Genomic DNA, 17282 nt, shown 5'->3' with positions numbered 1-17282 from the left:
GTTAGGGCTGGTGAGCGAACAGTCACCAGCACTAGCTTCCAGAAATATTTCACAAAAGGAGTGGATTTAGCACATAGGCCAGTTTGCTGATCCCTAACTTAATTACACATTAAACAAAACAATGATTTCAGCAGGCAATAAGGGAAAACACTACTTTGAAATTCAAAAAATCACAGGCTGCATATATATATATATATATATATAAGTGCATTCATCAAAAAGAGGTATGACAGCACTTTTGAAATTTCTTAATGATAGCAAAATAGGATCTAACTTTGTGATCTTCTTACTATATTGAATTTTGATTTTTGTATTTCTTATAGTGAACGAAAATAGCTCTAAAATCTAAAGTGATCTTAAGATGATGAAAACTAACTTCTTCCATGCTTCCCAGAGTTCTTACCATACTATCCCTGGTGTTAGAGAAGCACATCTTCTACCAAGTTCTCATGTCCTTTTCTAATTCTTTTTTGAAAACCTCTTCTGAACAGGATGTGCGGTCCCCAGAAGTAGACAAGATACTGAAGGTACAACCATGCCTTATCAGAAGCATCACTTGGTACTTCCCCATCAGTACTAAAATATCTTTTAAAAAATTAGTAATTAGATAATCATAGAATCATCTGCCACTTACATTTAAAGTTTGAATACTATTTAAACAAAGTCACAGATTTTATCCTATACCTCTACAGACCAATTCTAACAACTTTTTAAGATGCATTTATTCATGAGTGCTTTCTGGTTCACTCATTAAAATGCCTGAAGGTGGGAGCCAGGAACTCCATCCCAGCGTCCCACGGGGGCAGCAGGAATGCCAGCTGGGTGAGCTGCCTCCCCGGTTCTCTATCAGCCAGAAGCTGTAGTCCAGAGCCAGGGATCAAACTCGAGCACTCCTTTGTGGATAGGGCATCCTATTAGGCACCTAACTACTGAGCTCAAAAACTCCCACTCTAGAGTGGCCTAGAAGGGAAATAGTGGGCTCCTCCATCTTGGGTTACCACTCCCATGGGAGGGCACGAAAACCAGGATAGGGGCTGGGGTGGCTAGACAGAAAGGCATGCAACAATATCTGTGTGGGCTGGATAGTGAAGCTGGTTAGATGGAACTAGGCTTTAATACCCATTGACATGTATGAGAACTGAATGGGATGTGGGACAGATTGGACTAGTCTGCTACACATACTGGCAAACCAGGGTAGAGGCGGGCCCAGTGGGCCCGGTGGGGGTTGTTGTGGGTCACTCCGACTAGGCTGCAGCTCCCACTGGTTTATGTGAGGGCCAAGTGTGTGCTGGGCAGAACCAGGCTGGACTGCAAACACCCATTGGTTCCAGTGGAAGACAGGGCTGGAAACAGAACCGACCTAGCAATTGCAACCACCAGCTGACTGGGACGACGGACTGTGCCGGGCCCTGGACTTGCTAGTACACACACAATCTGGACTGGGAACACCTCAGACAGTTTCTTTGGGGATCTCCCCAATCAAACTGCCAGACTCGGAACCCTAAGCATAAAAAGACAGAGGACAGAAAAAGTCAATCAACTACCTCAGCCATATGTTGGCAGTGAAAAACAGGGCAAATGGAGACTCTAAGATGGACTATGTCAATCAGTGGATTCTTCAACGACCTCATTGTGCTCAGAGCGGAGAGAGTGGCAGCAATTCATAACTGCTGAACTATAAAAACCACTTGGGCAAGACCCTTGGAGCATGCCCCACATCAGGGACTTGGGGTGGGTGGGAAATTGGGTTGGGTTTCTCCCTTAAAACCCCCTTTACCTCAAATGCATGAAGGAAACAATGTGGAAATAATAATCTTACCCACTTTCATGTAGCCCTTGAACATTTTTACCCTAATTATCTATCTAAAGATTGCTAAAAATATAACAAAAAAATGGAAGTTAAAAAAAAAAACCTCCCACTCTAGCAACAAACACAAAAAATCTAACATCAAAAACCTACTAAATACCTAATCCTTGTATTTGGCCATTTAGCAAAATAGCGTTTAACATTGCCATTTAGTGATATGACATTTATTGGACATTTATTGAAATAGAACATTATTGGGTTCTGTTTTAACAAGTCCATGTTGGAACATGATGTGCGATGTCTTAAGCCGTTTGGAAACAATTTCAAAAATTCCATTGTTACTTAAAACTTCACAAGTCCGAGGTCTGGCGCGATAGCGCAATGGATAAGGTCCTTGGCTTGAACGCACCGGGGTCCCATATGGGCGCCGGTTCTAATCCTGGCAGCTCCACTTCCCATCCAGTTCCCTGCTTATGGGCTGGGAGGGCATTCAAGGACGGCCCAAAACCTTGGGACCCTACACCCGCCTGAGAGACCCGGAAGTGCTCCTGGCTTCAGATCGGCATAGCACCAGCCGCTGCAGTCACTTAGGGAGTGAATCATCGGACGGAAGATCTTCCTTTCTGTCTCTCCTCCTCTCTGTATATCTGCCTTTCCAATAAAATCAATAAATCTTAAAAAAAAAAACTTCACAAATACAGATCTAAACAGCTTTACAGCTACTAAACACCCTTTTTAAATATCCCTGTAAATTTCTGCAGAGAACATATTTGGTTACTTTAAGAAAAAATCCAAGTTATTGCTTAGTTGGTCCACCCACAGTAAAAAAAGTCTGGAACACAGATAACTGGTATAATCTGAACTGTTACCTCAGTGAAGCACACACTAAATCATTATAAATGACTATAGGCACCCTGGTGGTTATGAAAAAGATGCTGGAGACTTTCTATTTCTCAATAATCTTGATAAAATATACAGATCAAACTTCAATTTTAAAAAATCATCATGTGAATGTAACAGCTTCCAACTTTATTTGCAGTGCTGCTAAAAGTAATACAAAGTTAAATGACACTGAACGGAGACAGCAGGCAGGATTTTATATCACTTTTAAAGACAAACAAAAACTCAGGTTAAATAAAAATGCTGTTATTCATATACAAAGCTAACTTAAAGGTTTAATCTCAAATATACTACTCTCCTTTCATTCTGAAAAGTATTCCACATTACCTTGGCCAGGAAATTTGATGACACTGTTCTGCTTCTTTCTCCACCCAAAAATCCATGCCCTTACTTGGAAGAGGGTTGGGGAGGGAACCTAAATGTAATCCAGGCCGGCAAATTCAGAAGGATTAATAATTAACTAACTGGAGGAAATCTTAAGGTAGACCAGATGTAGAACTCTTTAGATTCTAACTGTAACTTAAACAGTACATTATTTTAGGAAAAGGTGGAAACAGGCTGTTTGAGAACTTCAAGCAGAATCAAACACTAGAGGGCAGCATCAAACTGTTGAGGTTAAGACTGGGCAGTGTCAAACTTCAATCTTCAGTACCTGCGTTTTTAATGAGAAATACACTGATGATTTAAGATTTTAAAACATCTGCTACAAAGCAGAGAACTACCTTTCTGCTTAAATTACCTGATTTGCTCTTCCATTTCTTTGACTTGCACAGACACTTAAAACAGACTTCTGCTAATGTCCCTGATATGAAATACAACTTATGTCATTTCCATTCCTGGGGTAAGCAGGGCTGAAATTTCTTTCCCAATTATTTCCTTGAACTAATCCTAATTTTAACTTTGTTTCACTCAGTCGTTTAACTAGTCATGAGCACTACATGACAAAACGCTGTGGAGTATGCTCTCATTGAAGAATTTATTTTGGTAGGAAAAACAAAATGTATATATGTAACTATAAAGTAGAAAATGCAGGCGGGGCTGAAAACAATCTAGCAGGAATTATATACAAGTAACAGAAGAAAAACTATATAGTAACTACATCTTCTTGAAGGCCCAATAGAGCACATCAAATCTAACTCTAGCCTAATCAAGATGAACAGAAATGAAAAAGTAGTCCATGTGTCTTTGATAGAACAGAATACGCTGTATGTACAATAGAAAGGTAAAATGAATTAAGTAACCTGAAGTCCTCTGGCCGACTCACTTAATGGTCATAGTAAATTCAGGACAGGACAGGTTTTTCAGATTAAGATAAACACGCTCAAGATAAACTAATAGATCAAGGTTCTGAAGCTTTCATCTCATTCCAGAACCCTAAATTCTTTTCCACACCGACTAATGTGAGGGTGGAGGAGGAACTGGACACCACGAGGGTAAAGTCTCCCTCCTCCACCCCCCTTTAACAAACAGCAAAGGATCATTCAAGTGAGGGACCAATCCTCATTACCACCAAGCTTGGACAGTATCTTATCTTCTCCACCAATCACTTCAAAGGAAACGCACATAGCTTAGAGCACTTTCATCCCAGATGGGAGACCTCAAAAAACTTCAAATTGGGTTCTCAAAAATGGGGAGGAACTGTGTTAGCTTTCCAGTAGTTATTGGAATAGGAACTACTAACAGGAAAACCCAGACTAACTAACCATCCTTAATCTGAAGGTCCAAAATCCTCCAAAATCTGAAACTTTTGCGTACTGACATGACAGAAAAATCCCTCTTCTGACCTCATGGGATGGGTCGCAATCCTAGCGTGGGGACACTGTATCAAAATTACCTTCAGGTCAGAATGTATGCTATGTAGGAAGCATGAGTAGGTCTCTGTATCACTTCATTATGTATACATGCAAACACCACAAAATCAACCCAAAATCCACAACACTTCTGGCCTCAAGCATTGTGGATGAGGGATACTTCAACCTGTACAGGCCCAGCAATCTATTCCTGAAGTCACGTCCCAAGAGGCCTTCCCTAAGCACAGTGGCAGCACAGTCAGCCTCCAGGCCAGTCCGTGGATCGAACTCAGGTCTGTGAATTCACACAGGCAAAAAATTAAACACGTCTTAATTTTGACTGACTTCTGAAATTTAGTTATCTCTTCAGTTATGAAAGGATTTCACAATTACAGCAGTATGAAAACTTTACTGAAGCAAGAATCACTTCATATATTTAGTACCTTGGTAACTGGTTTCAACGTAAAGGGTTTGTTACTAAATTTAAAACCACCATTCTGAAGCTTCTAACATAAAAACCTGATTTTCTGTAAAGCCCTTTTCACTGATGTATATTGCTTCTCTGCCTACTGAAACACTGGATGAGAGCTGTCTGGCATGTCAAATCTGGGGAAAAAAAAAAGACAAGCATTTGCAGAACAGGAAAGCCTAAAACATAAGAGTTCTGAGTTAAGGCTTTCAAACACATCACTAACATCAGTCTCCAGTTTTTACGTATTGTTCTTACGTTGACTTTAGATACATAACCCAAAAGAACACACGCACAAAATACAGAAGTCACATGCTAATCTTGCTGCAAGAATGACTCAGTTGCAAATTAAAGCTACAATGCTTAAGAGTGGACAGCAGGCGGGGGTGGAGGGAACAGATTTAGTATATTGAAAAAAGTCAGTATAAACCACCATCTTTTTTTTTTTCTTCTACGCTTAAGTTTTATGTCACTCTTTATTATAAACACGGGTACTTGGGGAGATGGATCCTGAGCTGAGAGCTGGCGGGCTCTGCCACGGTAGTTCTTCCATGTGCCCAACTCCTTACAAGTCTGCCCATGTGGACAGGTCCACGTGAACGTCGCTTCCCTGAAGCCACAGGAAGCGTGGCTTCAACGTCATGTCCTCGCCAGGCCCCCTGCTTCGCCGGGGCGTTCCGGCGATCCCGAGGGAGGAGCAGGCGGCAAGTGCCCGAGCCGGGAGAGGGGTGGCCCCCAGCCGCACCCCACCAGAAGGCGCTCGTGGAACAAAGCCTTCGGGCGGCCGCGCCACCTCCAGGTCCACCGGGTCGCACCTACCGACCCGGCCCCGCCCGAACCCTGGGCTCCCCTCCCCAAACCGGCTGCGATGTTCACTCCCCCGCGCCCCGCCTCGGCTTTTCGGTTGGTCGGGGAGGAAGCGAGCCCCCCACGAACCGCCGGCCCGCGACCAGAGCACAGGCGCCGCCGTCCGTTAGCCTCCCGGGGGCCGGAACAGCGGCGCCGACGCTCCATCCCGGGAGTCCCTCGGCCACCCCCGGTGGCAGAGGAGAGCGGAGGGCGAGAGGGAGACGGAACCCCGGGCGCTCGTCGCCGAGCACCCCTCACGCCCTCCCAGATGCTCCCACCCACCCTCGGTCCCCAGCTCCGACGACGGCGGCCCCCGCGCGCGCGCAGCCCCCTAACCGCCGCCCGTCCCTCCCGCCGACGCGGACACGGCTGACCGGGGGGCGGCCGGTCCCGCGCGCCCCGGGGACGCGGCCGCACAGCCGACCCCGCGGCCCGGCCGCAGCCTGGCCCGCACACGAGGAGCCGCGTCCGGCGTCCCACGCGCAGCCCACCGCGCGCTCCGCTCAGGCTCGCCGCCGCCGCCGCCGCCGACTGCAGCAGCTGCGGGAAGCCCAGCAACCCGGTCCCCGGAGGACCCAGCCTCGGCTCCCCGGTTCTGTTCTCTTTTTCTACCCTCCCGCCGTCCCGGGACTCGCAGCCTCCGCCGCGCATGGGGCCGGTTCTGGGGGAGGGAATGTAAACAAATCGGGGTTTTATAGTTACCTCACACTCGAGTGCCGTGTGCATCTCCTCTCCGCTCGGTACCAAACCCCGGCTTGCACCAAATCGTGTATTCACCAAAGCAGCCTGCGCTAACTGCGTCGCGGAGGCCCGCGCGTCAGACCTTCCGCTACGCTAGTGGCGTACAGGGCCCACTCGGGTCCCTGCGCAGCCGCACCCCGTCCGCCTGTGGGTGCTACGCCATGGACGTACACGCACTACCCGGCCATTCAGTTCGGGTAACGCCGCTTGCGTAGGGTGCGGCACCCCTCGCGCCTTCCTCGCGGGTTCCACTCGGAGAGCCGGAGCAAGAGGAGATTCGTGTCTACGCAAACTGCGGAACTCTGGCTCCACGTTAGTTTTGTTCCAAGAAAGGACGCGACGGGGGAGTAGGGGCGGCTTCTAACGCATGCGTGAAGCGCCCTTCCCCGCTCGCCTTTTTTTTTTTTCCTCTCGGCTTAGCGAGTTGGTGACTGCGGCCTTGGGCAAGCAGATAAGAAATGGAAGCTTGCTGGTTTTGCTGGTTAGGCTTTGGCCAAAAGGCTTCACAAAGGTAAATTAGGATAGTTCGCTGTTTAACGTGAGGTGAAGCTCCACGTTAAATTAATCCCTCCCCCCTCTGCTAATCTTTTCAGTTTCCGGGCAGAAAGGAGCGTTGGTAGGGAGCCTAAGGCGAGGTGTTTTTTGCATAATTCCCCCTACGTCCTCCCCTCCCGGAATTACTCTGCAGAGTGCCTTCCCTAGGTCTTCCAAGTCTCCTAGAAAAAGTTGGGCCTATCTGCAGTCCTTCTTGAGGCCTTTTGGCAACTTTCCAGGGTCTTTCGCCACCTCCTGTTTCTTAATTGATCGATTATTTCCTAACAGCCAAAGGCAGGCACACCTGATCCAGCCGAGCAGTTCCGTGGACTCCTGCCTGCCCATGCCATGCTCATTCTTGCTCCCATCTCTGCCTCCACACCCTGCCCAGCATCTCAAAGGCCTCCTCCCCTCTTCTGAAGCAACCTGCAGCCTACATTTCCTTAATAGGAGACTTTCCTTTGGGCTCTTCTTTTGCTTGCTGGCCCTTGTTCTGTGGTTGAAGCTTAGCTGAATTCTGCCTGAGGTGCCCATGTTTGTATCCAGTCAGAATCTAGTGAGAGTAGAGTGAGTTCTAAGGGTACAGTCGTGGTGTGGGGTCTAGGAGAGTGCATGAAACCATGGCTGATAGGAATGGCAAGTTTTGTTATGTGTCTGGTATTTCCAAACTGCTTTTCCTGTATACACCTCTGTGCATGTATACGTATTTCATCTTCATGACATGGGAATGTAGGAACTATAATCCAGTAAACTCAGGCACAAGAAATTGAATAACCTAAGATGGAAGAGCAGTGCCGGAGGGGAGTTGGTATCCAGACCCATGTAGTATATAGATACAGTCTGGCCGTGTAACAATTGCCAACATCCCTTAAAAAAAATACATAATAGCAAGCTTGTGACTGAAAACCCAAAGTATGTCATTGTAAAAATTAAAAAAAGAAAGGATAGGGTGGGGGAATATACTCTTCAATCTATATAAATGAAATGTATGAAATCTATTTACCTTATGTAAATAAAGAAAATATGAAGTGAAAAAATGGGAAAAAATGCTTAATGGCATTCAAAGATTAGTAAATGTAGTTCTTTAATTCCTTATTTTTAGGGCAGCTGCACTGCTTCTTAGTGTTTGCACCGCAGAAGTTTGAGGCTACAAAGGTATGGCTGAACCACTTAACCCAAGATTGATTTGATTTCACAGAACTTGGCCAATAGCTAGCCGCACTTCTCAGAGGGACCCACCCCTACCCCAGTCCTTCAAGATTCTTGGCACCTTCACAGTGTACCAGGTGAATACCTGCGTAGGACAAAGGCCTTGAGACCCAGATGTTGTTGTAGTTGGTTGGGGCCTCCTCTTATCTAATTGCTAAGTGTGTTCTGTCACATTTTTAAACTCACCCAAACATTGAGCTACACCCCAGGTGTATGCATACTGATTTAGGGAGAGCTTAAAACAAAATTAGGATAAGTTATCAAGCAATAGAATGCTAAATTAATTTTCTGGATACAAAAAGGAATCTCAAAAAAACGACTCTGCAGGCCTATATAGAAATCTAATCTGCTAAGTAATGGATATTGCTAAAAAGGTATCACTATAATGTATGAGTTTAGTTTTTTTTTTTTTTTTGACCAGTTTTTTAAAGTAGTAACATGTTAGGGTCAGGGATTTCTGCTGTGTTGGAATCATTATGTCCTAAAAGATTAAAACATTTTTTTTCCTAGCCACTTCTTTTGATTCCTGAAGAATCTGATGTGAACTAGAAACAACAGTATACATTTCCAGGACAAGGGGAAAAGAGAGGGTATTGACTTATGTGCAAATGGCTTACTATTCAATATGTTGCTTCATTCACAATTTATTCCACATATCACATATTATAAATGGGTAGGCATTTGGCATGGTAGTTAACACTGCACTTGGGATAGCTTTATCCTATTTGGAGTCTTTGGGTCTTACTTCCCGAATCCCAATTCCAGCTGGCTGTCAGTGCAGGTCTGGGAGACAGCTAATGGCTGACATAGTTGAGTCCCTGCCTCCTTCGTGGGAGACCTGAGTTCCCAACCTGGTCCAGGAGTCAATTAGTCAATGGGAAATCTCTCTCATACCCTCTTTTCCTGCCTCTCTACCTTTCACGTAAGTAAATATAGATTAAATAGTTTAATTGTGATCGCACAATAAGTTCAGTGGCCTGTTCACTCCTCAGAGAAAGGAAGGCATCAGGAATATGGAGAAAAAAAATTCTCAACCTAGGTCTCCGAATTAGTAACCACTTTTTCATTTCTACAGACTCTGTCTTCCGACTTGGGCCTTGAAACTCCAGCTCTGGAGCTGAAGCCAAAGTAAAAGATATTCCCCATGTCCTTTCTTTGGGACCTGTGGTGTTGTGTGACAATTAAGAAGGCAAACCCACTTAAAAAGTTTGGCTCCATCATTCTCATTTTTTATAGAATCTAAAAACATGCCATTCCTACAATAAAGATCAGTGAGGCTTTGAGAGGCACAGCAGTCCCTACGCTCTTCCCTAAAGCACAGCACTGTGTCTCTGACAAGAGCATCCTCTGCCACACACCCACTGCCTTGGTTTGGGTACACGAAGGCAGGACAGTCAAGACGAGACAAAGCTTGACCGGTGTGCCTGTTAAGTCCAATTATTTGGATTTGCTAGGGTTATGCAATGAAACTGAGTTTCAGGCTATCTGCAAAGACAAAAATAGATTGGAGAAATGAAACCACACAAAACTTTAAGCAACTCCCCACCAAAGAGAGAGAAAAAAAAAAAAAGATCAGCTGATTTAAAACACTGAACAACCGTCTTAGCTTTAAGGCATGGCAGTGTAGAAAAAAGGCCTTTGGAGCAGCGGGCATCACTACGGGAGGAGAGACAACAGGATTTAAAGCTTCTGATTCACAATGGCAAGCCTTTCGTAAATAAACATGAGAAAAACGAAGGGCTGCTCAGAAAGATGAGCCAAAGCAGAAAACCTCCAAGCAGGCTCACAGGCAGACCACAGGCAGTCCTGTGGTGGTGACAGGAAGGCCTCTCTCCTGGCCTACTCTTCCTGCTCTTACCCTTCTCTGAAATTCCACCTCGAACACATCATCCTGGGCCTCCCTGGGGAACTTTGACCCTGAGAGAGCTGCTACTATTTGATTACTTTTTGTATATTGCTACACAAGAACTTTTTTTTTCCCAAATCTTTTCTAAAGATGTTCTAAAAAAGGAGAAAGCATGTTTTGTGTATATTCCCAAGGATTTTGTAATCCAAAGAGATGAAAGCAAAACTGTAGAGAAACTGCCAACTTATTAATTCCACTTCCAGCCAGTCTTATACACCGTAGAATGCAAAGATGAAGGAAAGCGTTGGTCTTATACCAGCTTTGGGGACCTCGGTGCCAACAGCCAGCCATCGCATAGCTTCTGGAACTCTGCTGGCAGAAATCAGCTTTCTTTTTTTTTTAAAAAATTTTTTTTTTATTAGTTACGTTGCATTATGTGACACAGTTTCATAGGCTCTGCGATTCCCCCAACCCCTCCCCATGCCCTCCCCCCATGGTGAATTCCTCCACCTTGTTGTAGTATTACAGATCAAATTAAGTCCAGATTCTTTCTTTGCAAACATATACCAGGCATAGAGTCCAGCATCTTATTGTCCAGATAAATTCAACTGTTTCTTGGGGAGACCATCTCTGGTCTAAAGTAAGAGCTGGCAGAATATCATCCCAATCAATTGAAAGCCCCAGCACATCATCAACACAATTTACAACATTATGGAATTGATTGACATGGTATTGAATAATCAGTATGTTAAAACCAAACAAGTTCTTCACCATATCCTGTGACTACTTCATTGACATTTCATGTTTTGTTTATACACAGAACCAGCTGCTTACACCTTAAAGTGGCTATAGGGTACTATTCAGCTATCTCGTGTCTATTTTCATTTTAGTATTTAGCAGTTTATAGTGTTGAAGCATAATTTTGCTGAACTTGGCAGATTTTAGGATAGTCTAAGCTGGCTTATAAATTTAACAAGGCATTTGTCAACAGTTGAGGTGCAGAACAGTTTTAGGAGGGGAGTGCAGAGAAATCTTCAATACCCTAGTGAGGACTAACTAATCTTTGTGTCCTACCTAGTAAGGTATATGTGGATCCACGCTGACCGTTTCCTGTCTGGTTCTACGCAGAAATCAGCTTTCTAAAAGTTAATTCCTAATACAAAGGAATTTTAAAATGTAGCACAAATATCCAAATGAATTTAGCAAATATGAAGAACACTTAAAATGGCTATATCACAACTTAAAGGTTTCAGCATGCGAATGAATTAGGAAGAAATGATCATGAAAATAATTTAAAAGTGTTTTTGGTTATACTGATTGAAATTAATCTATTTTAAAATATCATGTGAGAACAAGTTTCAAATCTTGCCTAGGGCTTCCAAAGTCACTGATAAGGAGACCCATTTCGCAACTGGCATTTATGAAAACAACCTATTATATCTAAAAATCGAGACATACTTTAAGCGAATATTGCTTACCTTCATTTATTAAAATTATCTGACAGCCAGAAGGCAGGAGCATTCTAAATATTAGGGAAAGCAGTAAATGAATTGTCAAAACAAGGTTGTCTTGCAGCTTTTCCGAGTATTTCTTATAAGTAAAAAAACTTGAATCGCATTTTATTTTTCATAGAATTAGCCACATCCTTGTGGAATTCCATAAAGCACCTCTTCCTCCCAGCACACATATTTAAAGAACTTTCTAAACTGGCATTTGTGAGGTACGCTGCTGGCAAGGCCAGCAGGCAGCTGTGGTCACCCTGGCCTGGATTCCTTTCTAGTTCATGATGTCACAACTTCAGGTTAACTCATACCAGGCTGCATTCTTAATTACAGTGACAGCTACTTTGTCTATGCAGTGAGGCTTCACAGTCCGTCTTCCAACCCTAAACACATCAAACTATGGTTTAAAACATATGTCAGACATGATTTAAATGCTTTCAATATGGTAACCCAGGTAACTGCTACAACAACCTTAGCGGTGGGAAATTGTGGCCATTTCTCAGAAAGACTGAGGTAGATATGGGTCCCCACTCAGAGGGCTGGTGTGAAGGCTGTGCTTTTAACCCTTGCATTACCTGGTCTCTTGACAGCAATGCTGTGCAGGCCCCTAGTTTTGTAATGATGCCTTTACTGCTTCCTCCGGAGATGTTGGTATTTTGCTTTCTTTAAATGAAAGAAAGAAAATTAGGAGACCCACTGACTTTGTAATCTGTAAATGCTGCAGGATAAATGGAAATTTTCAATGTGATGTAATAAAGAATAGACTAAAAACAAAAACATATTGATATTTGCATTGTGAAGATTTGTTCTTTTGTTGCTTTATCTTTCAGCTTGACTGGTTTGAATCAATTCCAAGGGCAATGTTTATTCCAGTCTTTTAAATTAGAATGTTAATTAGCCAATCTGGTTCTATATTCATTTGAAATCTTTCTGCCTTTTGTGGTGGTTTAATGTGATCGTTCAAGTATTTATTTATACCAGAAAAGTTATATTAAAAATTAGACAGAATCAAGTGCATGTTAATCACCTACATCCTAGTAATGTAAATATAAGCTAATTTTGTGTGAATCAACAACCAAGAATTGGTTGGGTCCAGGTAAATAAATCCCTGCAGGTTGCAATGTGAAATTCATTTAGGGGATTAAAGGTAAACGTCAATCCTAGTTTTTATATGAAGTTACATCCTCTGCAAGTCTATCTTGGGGGGAAAAAAAGGACAAGTACTAAAGGATGGGCATATTTTGGATCAAAAGCTTGTACTTCTGTTATTTACAAACCATGATGTTAAGAAGCTGGGCTACAGCTAGCCCTTAAATGGCTTGCAATCTAGTGGGGGAGCTAATGAGAGAGATATTTATAGGACAGAGTGGCAAGTGTTGTTAGAGAAACATATGCGTTGACGTATCAGCAAAGGTCAAACATTGAGATCCTGTCAGGCTTCCAACAGGAAATGACATCTACAGTCAGACTAAAGGCTGAGTAGGAGAGTGCTGGGTGAAGGCAGACAGCTGGGAGGAAGTGGGTGGCTTGGGGTACAGCAATGAAAACAGATGGATGATATGAGTGCAGACATGGGTTTCATGTCTGGGGAATACAAACAACACAGGCTTGTGTGTTTGGGGCATGGGGAATTGGAAAAGCTGAGACAGCGCTAGTAAGCAGGGCCTTGGTATGTGACATTCAGGAGTCTGGAAGCTACCTTGAGGGCAGAGACCCTGGAGAATGTCAGGCAGACCAGTACTGTGATCACTGGAGAAAAGGAGTCATTAATACATTAATACGATTACTGTGGTGGGCAGAACAGTGCTTCCCCCGCCCCTCAGAGGTGCCGTCATCCCTAGAATCTGTGCATATGTTAGGTTACTTAGGGGAAATAATGCAGGTGGAATTTAGGTTGCTAATTGGCTGATGCAGAGATTAGCATAAATTATTCAGGTGGGCCTGATAAAGGAAAGGGGAAGCAAGAAGAATTGGAGACACAGCTGGGAAAGGATTAATGGTCAGAGTGATGCAGTGTTGCTGGAGAGTCTCCATCAAACATGGCCATCCTAGAATCCGTGGGAAAGAGGCAGATCCCTAGAATTGCTAAGGGAGAGTAATGAAGAGAAGAAGAGACAGATCTTTTGCCAGCTGGTTCACTCCCCAAATGGCTGCAATGGCCAGAGCTGGACCTGTCCAAAGCCAGGAGCTTCTTCCAGGTCACCCTTGTGGAAGATGGTCCAAATGCTTGGACCCATCTTTCAGGACCCCAGATCTGTTTGGGCCATTTGAGGAGTGAACAAGCAGGCGGAGGATCGCTGTCTCTCCTCCTCTCTCTATCACTCTGCCTTTCAAATAAACTAAATAAATAAATAAAAATAAGGCTTTGAAAAAAGTAAAAGTAACTTCATTCAGTTCCATTTGGCAGTGACAAATGTTTTGCAGATTTTTGCTTCTTTTGGCTTCAAAAATTTTTTAGCAAGGTAATACATTAAAATTAGCTTTATTTTTTTTTCAAAGATTCCAAAGGAATTATATTTTCTAGTACATACAGAATCAAAGAAAGACTGGTATCAGTATTCCTAATTTTTTATTTGCAGAATCTTACTTGTTCAGGGTATAAGAGTGTAATAGAAGCAGCATGGAATGACTGATATCTAAAGTCAGAAAGAATCTAAGGCAAATATTTTTTAAAAATCCAATTTATGGGGCCTGGCACAGTGGCCTAGGGGCCAAAATACTCGCCTTGTACGTGCCAGGATACCATATGGGCACCAGTTCTAATCCTGGCAACCCCACTTCCCATCCAGCTCTCTGTGGCCTGGGAAAGCAGTTGAGGACAGCCCAGAAAGCCTTGGGACCAAATTAGACTTTCTGGGCTTGAGTCAAAACCCTAACTCCAGTTCCAGCCTCATACTAGCATACATTAAAAAAACAATGCATTCAGAATGTATAAAATTAGCTTTAAAATTCAAATTAAAGCAGAGGATTTTTTTTTTAAAGATTGATTTTTATTGGAAAGGCAGATTAAGGGAGAGAGACAGAGATTTTCTGTCTGCTGGTTCACTCCCCAAGTGGCTTGCAAAGGCCAAAGCTGAACCAATCTGAAGCCAGGAGCCAGGAGCTCTTCACAGGGTCCCAAGGGTTTGGGCCATCCTCGACTGATTTCCCAAGCCACAAGCAGGGAACTGGATGGGAAGCAGGGCTACTGTGACACAAACCAGTGCTCATATGGGATCCCTGCATGTGCAAGGTGACAATTTAGCCGCTGGACCACCGTGCCAGGCCCAGAAGAGTAGGCTTTTAGCTTAACACATCCCACATCAGAATTTTTCAGTTTGAGTTCCAGCTCCTTTCCTGGTTCCAAATTCCTGCTAATCCACACATTGAGAAGCAACAGTGTTTCCTCAAGTGGTTTGGTTACTGCCTCCCACACGGCAGGTGTGCATTGAGTTCCTGGCTCCCGGCTCATCCTCTGCCCAGCCCATTTGCAGGGTGGAGGTTCTTCCCATCTCTCTGCGTCTCACAAACACATAAATTAAAATATATGTAAGAATATAAGTGAATCTTAACAATGGTATAGTAAGCAAAATGGGCTGAACACAAATATTGTATGGCTTCACTTGTATGACATACCCAAAACAGGTGAATTCATAGCTACAGAAAGTGGAGTAGTAGTTACAGAGACTGGCGATTGAGGATGGAAGCAGAGAAGTAGTAGGGGAGTTAATGTTTAATGGTTAGGAGATTTTGTTTAGAATGATGAAACATTGGTAAAAAAAAAAAAAATAAGGTATAGCAATGAGCACAAATTAAATTTGTTGTCTTGTATCTGTAATATTCAGAGTTAAACCTATTTTAGCATGCTATTAATCTAGAACTTTCAAATGTAATTTAAGAAATAAAGTGTAAGAAGTAGTTTACAATTCTATTCCTATATTCTAAGTATGATTGTCAAATATGAAACAGCAGCTTTGTAGCAGGAGCAGTTCTGACACAACCAGAATGTATAGGTGATGACATGCTTGTACGTTGCTGCTACTTGTCCACTACTAGTTTCGTAAATCAAAGGTAACTGTGCACCCCTTGAATGCGAAGTAAATATGACTTTAAAATTAATTGGCTCTATTCCAAAAGTCTACACTTTGTACAGGAAATTTAAAAATAACTTTACATTTAGCCTAATTAAAGGTACAACTATATTCAGAAGTGAATCCTAATGCTCTTATTTATATCTCTTTTTATTAAAATTTTATACTTTAGAGTAGCCACATTCACACACAAAGCAATACACATCTTTTAAGAATTCACTGCGCCCTCCCCCAGGACGTATGTCTCCTCCTGGGGCACCTGGAACAATATCATGAAACCACTCTGCTTTTCCAGATCCTATGGAGATTGGCAACTAGGAGAGGCAATTTATGTCTTCCTGTGGTCACAGAATGGAAGGCAGACACACTCTCCCCTACTCTGTGCCTCCCAATCCACTGCACCCTGGAACATGCCCCATGTGTATCTGTGATATCTTAACCTTTTAAATACACATAAAATTCAAAGAAGAATTCACTGAGTTTGTACAAGATCTAACCTAGTACTCTGCAATGTTAAATAATAAACTTGGTGTCTGATGATCAGCCAATTCTAAATTACCCTGGTATTGGGTTTAATGTTGAGGGGAGGAGAGACACCCCTCAGCTAGTATTTACTGATGAAGTTCCAATAGCGTTTTATTTACTTTAACTACATAAGCCGACTTATGGGTTAACCACAGTCAAATGGTTATCGCATCTCACCAGCTTTGCACTGGGGAAGTACAATCTGCTGATTATAGATTGGCCAATAAAGATTAGTTAAACAGACTGAAAAATTCAGGTTCAGCATTCGTTCCTTCTTTTGCATCTCCCTCCTACAACACCAATCTACTACACTTCCAAAAAATCAGTGGTCATGAGGAGTTATTCCAAAAATGTTTTATGTATTCCAATAGTTAATAGAAGAGATACTTTGCTTGAATGTGCAAACATATTATGTAATAAGTATGTTTCATGAAACGGATTGAGAGATTCCATGATTTTGCTTTACTGAATAAACTCATGCAATAATATGAAGCAGGATGAGGAGACTCAGAAAAAGGGCATACATCTCTCAGTATTTCCCAACTGAATATGCCTGCACGGATGCACTCTGCCTTCTCTTTCCCCCTTTTTGCAGTCACGATACCAACAAAGGTTGCTTACTGGATGGCTTTTGTAAACTCATTCATTGAAATTGGGCTTCTGGACCCAGCATGATGGCTCAGTACTAAATCCTTGCCTTGAAGGTACCAGGATCCCACAATTAGCTCCATTTCACATCTAAGTCCCTGCTTGTAGCCTGGGAAAGCCAAGGAGAATGGCCCAAAGCCTTGGGACCCTACACACATGTGGGAGACCCAGAGGAAGCTTCTGTCTCTTAGCTTCAGATCGGCTCAGTACAAGCCATTGTGGCTCTTTGGGGAGTGATCCAGCACACGGAAGATCCTCTGTCTCTCCTTCTCTCTGTAAATCCGTCCTTCCAATAAAAATGAAATAAATCTTAAAAAAAAAGAAAGAAGGAAGGAAAGAAAGAAAAAGAAGAAAGGAAAGAAGGAAAGAAAAGAAAGCAAAGAAAAGAAAGG

General features: G+C 43.1%; 1 protein-coding gene across 1 annotated transcript in view; it reads right to left on the bottom strand.

Moving 5' to 3' along the window:
- Positions 1-7021, bottom strand: part of SLC39A10 (solute carrier family 39 member 10) — a 55803-nt gene extending 48782 nt beyond the window's left edge. Inside the window, exon 1 of the mRNA XM_004576962.3 lies at positions 6518-7021. The gene's annotated coding sequence lies outside the window, so the exon portion shown is untranslated. The remainder of the gene's footprint in view (positions 1-6517) is intronic.
- Between the last annotated feature and the right edge of the window lie 10261 nt (positions 7022-17282).

The sequence above is a fragment of the Ochotona princeps genome, chromosome 5 (genome assembly GCF_030435755.1).
Source record: "Ochotona princeps isolate mOchPri1 chromosome 5, mOchPri1.hap1, whole genome shotgun sequence".
NCBI classification, from domain to species: domain Eukaryota; kingdom Metazoa; phylum Chordata; class Mammalia; order Lagomorpha; family Ochotonidae; genus Ochotona; species Ochotona princeps.
The sequence above is the reverse complement of the archived record's forward strand: the minus strand, read 5'-3'. Positions and strand labels throughout refer to the sequence as shown.